Here is a 5,000-nt window from a genome sequence, read left to right as displayed (position 1 = left end):
ACCGTCATCTATGAGACGCCAAGCCGACTAAGACAGCCATGGGCCCACAGTGCCCTTCTTTCGACCCCACCCACAAAGCCTGCATCCTCTGTCGACAACAGCACCCCAACGCCAGCGCCTCTGCCGCACGAAGTCGTGGACCGGCAATCACTCCACCTGCACCCGTTCGTGCCCCACCCCAACCGCCCAACTCGCAACTCCAGCGGATGAACGGCGGACTTTGCTCGCACTCGCAATGTGCAATCCACCCCTATAACGTGCGTTTCATGAAGAGTTATGTCCAATATGCGACATTCCCGCTGTCCATATACATGAGCTGCGAGCTGTACCACGTACGAGCTACAGACGCGATCGCGTTGCTCTCTGTACGAATGCAGATGCTCAGCGGCAGCTAGGAGGCGCTCCATCCATGTCGGTACCGGTGAGCGTTGCACTCGCAGTCGCAAAAACGTACGGCAAGTATATTACTCGGAAGAGTCAATGACAGTCCAAGCCCCCCTGCGTGGGAAGAGTCTTCCTAGGCCATGACCCACCGGAAGGGCGCAGCGTCCCCCACCCCAGACATGTGACGTCAGACTATCGGTATTGACGACTAGACTGATTCCTTATAATCATTTGCCATACACCGGTGGAAGCTGCCGAGACGAGTAACTACATACCGGGCTCGCCGTGTCACTAATGTACAGAGATACAATAGTTTCGACTGGAACCGGATTAAACGTATACACGGCGCTGATTAGTAATAGATAGAGCCATCAGAATACAGATAATGTATAGACCTGTCCGTATACATGCTGAAAGACTCTGCTCACAATCACACGTCAGCCAGACACTCTTATCACGCACTACTCTCTGCCTGTAACAGGCACGCAGACGATATGTAAGCACCAGCATGGAACAACACCCAGTGCATCCTCTCTGCCACATTAGACAATCCACACTATCATAACCAGACCGGGAGGTCCACTCGGAAAACAGAATATCCCACCCTTCCGACAACCACCATTGCTCAGCTAAGCCACCAACACCCACACATGTCCCACACAGGGGTGCACCCAACATCACAATACTGCCTCCTGTCACACCACACAAACAATGGCAGGAATGAAAGACACAGGTCTGCCACAAGCATGGAATCAGAGCGCCGCCTGTTATGAGCCAAAGGTGCACCCTGACGTGGCAAATCAGATGATGCCGCAGTCATTTACTTACGATAATCACAATCAACAAACTGCCGCCCCCCCCCCCCCCAAAACACCTTTCCTTACAACAATGTGTACCTTAACCTAACCCATATTGTGCCTTAACCTAACCCATATTGTGCCTTAACCTAACCCATATTGTGCCTTAACCTAACCCATATTGTGCCTTAACCTAACCCATATTGTGCCTTAACCTAACCCGTATTGTGCCTTAACCTAACCCGTATTGTGCCTTAACCTAACCCGTATTGTGCCTTAACCTAACCCGTATTGTGCCTTAACCTAACCCGTATTGTGCCTTAACCTAACCCGTATTGTGCCTTAACCTAACCCGTATTGTGCCTTAACCTAACCCGTATTGTGCCTTAACCTAACCCGTATTGTGCCTTAACCTAACCCGTATTGTGCCTTAACCTAACCCGTATTGTGCCTTAACCTAACCCGTATTGTGCCTTAACCTAACCCGTATTGTGCCTTAACCTAACCCGTATTGTGCCTTAACCTAACCCGTATTGTGCCTTAACCTAACCCGTATTCTGCCTTAACCTAACCCGTGTTGTGCCTTAACCTAACCCGTGTTGTGCCTTAACCTAACCTGTGTTGTGCCTTAACCTAACCCGTGTTGTGCCTTAACCTAACCCGTGTTGTGCCTTAACCTAACCTATGTTGCGCCTTAACCTACCCTATATTGTACCTTAACCTAACCTATATTGTACCTTAACCTAACCTATGTTGCGCCTTAACCTAACCTATGTTGCGCCTTAACCTAACCTATGTTGCGCCTTAACCTAACCTATGTTGCGCCTTAACCTAACCTATGTTGCGCCTTAACCTAACCTATGTTGCGCCTTAACCTAACCTATGTTGCGCCTTAACCTAACCTATGTTGCGCCTTAACCTAACCTATGTTGCGCCTTAACCCAACCTATGTTGCGCCTTAACCCAACACACGTTGCGCCTTAACCCAACACACGTTGCGCCTTAACCCAACACACGTTGCGCCTTAACCCAACACACGTTGCGCCTTAACCCAACACACGTTGCGCCTTAACCCAACACACGTTGCGCCTTAACCCAACACACGTTGCGCCTTAACCCAACACACGTTGCGCCTTAACCCAACACACGTTGCGCCTTAACCCAACACACGTTGCGCCTTAACCCAACACACGTTGCGCCTTAACCCAACACACGTTGCGCCTTAACCCAACACACGTTGCGCCTTAACCCAACACACGTTGGGCCTTAACCCAACACACGTTGGGCCTTAACCCAACACACGTTGGGCCTTAACCCAACACACGTTGGGCCTTAACCCAACACACGTTGGGCCTTAACCCAACACACGTTGGGCCTTAACCCAACACACGTTGGGCCTTAACCCAACACACGTTGGGCCTTAACCCAACACACGTTGGGCCTTAACCCAACACACGTTGGGCCTTAACCCAACACACGTTGGGCCTTAACCCAACACACGTTGGGCCTTAACCCAACACACGTTGGGCCTTAACCTGCTCTGTAATTGTCATACGACGCGTTAAATTAGTGTAGTGTTGCCTAACTGCAACCCCCGCAATATAGTTTGCTACTCGCACTGCCCGGTCCCCAGAGTATCGCTTCATGTTAAACACCTTGCAGCTATACACTGTAATGCGGATGGCAGCAGGACGTACATGCTCAATGCCCTTCGCAGTTGTTCATTGGCATTCGCATGGCGAAGCACAGCCTACGTTGTGGTACGGCTTGTGTCAACTGTCCGCTGATGTTGTACGTCCAAATCACACACTGTACTGCACATTGGTCCTCATGTACTGAATGATACATCGTGGTACATGTGTGACCGTACCACGACTGCGCCAACAACGGCGAACCATACGGTCCAAATATTGTGCACTCAGCTACATGTCGTCTCCCTATAAGAGCTGGATTGCAGTATGGTATGCCGTGGATGGCGATCGGCATGAGCCGTCTGTTGATGTAGTGGCGCGTGTTGTCAGACGTAGTCGTCTCTTCTCACACACCGTGATAGCATGGTGCACTGCGTTCCACATCTGCGACATGCGACAGAGGCCGGTTGACAGTCGTTCGCGCAATGGACATCGCATACGTACGGGGGCCACCTTCCACGTGTTCGCGAAGCGTGCACATGTTGTTGCGTGTATGTGGGCAGACATAGTGTGTCGTGACACCTGACACAGGCATGCAACAATCGTTGAATTTGCAAATGGCGATGGACGTCTACGTTTGCTGGTGACGTTACGCAAATGAAGAACTGGTAAACCGTTGTGGTGCGGTTGTTCTCGCTAGAGGTGAATCAGTGATGGCGACGATCGGTTGAGCTACCAACCGGTTGTTTCAGCGATACCCACCATGCCCACGAACGTGAATGGCATGTGGGTGTGAAGCGATACGCGGCGGTGGCTGGGTGGGACCGTCCCCGGCCGGTGAGGGGGGGCCTCCCGGCGTGCTGGCCGCGCGGTGCGTGGGCGCACGCGCTACAGCCGGCTGGTGGGGGCGGCCAGTGGCAGGCGCGCCGGCCGACGGAGGCGGCAGGCGGCGTAGCTGCGCGCCGGCGCACCCTGCACGCGGCGCCGTGCGGCCAAAGTAGGTCCTCGCGGGCCCGGTGCGAAGCGCGGTGGACATCTGCAGTGTGCTGGTCCGATTGAGGACTGTGTGCGCTGAGGATGCGCCGCCGCCCGGCGCTCGGCGCCGCGACGCCGTCTGCTGCTCGGTCGCCTCTGCGGTTCTCGCAGGTGGATTGTATCGCAGCTGTGCGGACGTGTTGGCGCGTGCGCTGTGCTGGGAGAGTTCGCTTCGGCACCCAAGTGGGGCTTTTGTCCTTCTGTGGCGCTGGCGTTGGAGCTGCCGGCCACCGTAGGTGGCGCGTGTTGTCTCCCGCCGGCAATGCCACGACAGCACGCTCCCGGGCCTCTGTCGGCAGCGGCAAGCTCAGTTGGGAGCACGGGTGGTCGCACCTAAAGCGTCTACTCGCCAAACTCCGGGCGATTGCGCCTCTCTCGAACCCGACCAAGTACTTAGGACGGCGCTGCGCGCCGCCGGGACCTGAGAGGGTTTCGAGGTGTATTGTGCAGGGGAGCTCAGCCTCCTCCTGTTTGCAGAATAATTGAGCGGACGCTTGCGTGTTCGCGCGGGCCCCCGGGACACACTCCCGGGCGGCCGGCTGCTCAGCTCTAGTTGACGCAGCTCCCTGGTTGATCCTGCCAGTAGTCATATGCTTGTCTCAAAGATTAAGCCATGCATGTCTCAGTACAAGCCGCATTAAGGTGAAACCGCGAATGGCTCATTAAATCAGTTATGGTTCCTTAGATCGTACCCACGTTACTTGGATAACTGTGGTAATTCTAGAGCTAATACATGCAAACAGAGTCCCGACCAGAGATGGAAGGGACGCTTTTATTAGATCAAAACCAATCGGTCGGCTCGTCCGGTCCGTTTGCCTTGGTGACTCTGAATAACTTTGGGCTGATCGCACGGTCCTCGTACCGGCGACGCATCTTTCAAATGTCTGCCTTATCAACTGTCGATGGTAGGTTCTGCGCCTACCATGGTTGTAACGGGTAACGGGGAATCAGGGTTCGATTCCGGAGAGGGAGCCTGAGAAACGGCTACCACATCCAAGGAAGGCAGCAGGCGCGCAAATTACCCACTCCCGGCACGGGGAGGTAGTGACGAAAAATAACGATACGGGACTCATCCGAGGCCCCGTAATCGGAATGAGTACACTTTAAATCCTTTAACGAGTATCTATTGGAGGGCAAGTCTGGTGCCAGCAGC

The 5,000-nt window shown here is 54.0% G+C and overlaps 1 non-coding gene across 1 annotated transcript in view; it reads left to right on the top strand.

Annotated features, from left to right (window-relative positions):
* Nucleotides 1-4,410: 4,410 nt before the first annotated feature.
* Nucleotides 4,411-5,000, top strand: part of LOC126433632 (small subunit ribosomal RNA) — a 1,910-nt gene continuing 1,320 nt past the window's right edge. The window contains exon 1 of the ribosomal RNA XR_007578632.1: nucleotides 4,411-5,000. This exon is cut by the window's right edge and continues 1,320 nt beyond it. This is a non-coding gene — a ribosomal RNA (small subunit ribosomal RNA).

The sequence above is a fragment of the Schistocerca serialis genome, unplaced genomic scaffold (genome assembly GCF_023864345.2).
Source record: "Schistocerca serialis cubense isolate TAMUIC-IGC-003099 unplaced genomic scaffold, iqSchSeri2.2 HiC_scaffold_1170, whole genome shotgun sequence".
NCBI lineage: Eukaryota > Metazoa > Arthropoda > Insecta > Orthoptera > Acrididae > Schistocerca > Schistocerca serialis.
The sequence above is the reverse complement of the archived record's forward strand: the minus strand, read 5'-3'. Positions and strand labels throughout refer to the sequence as shown.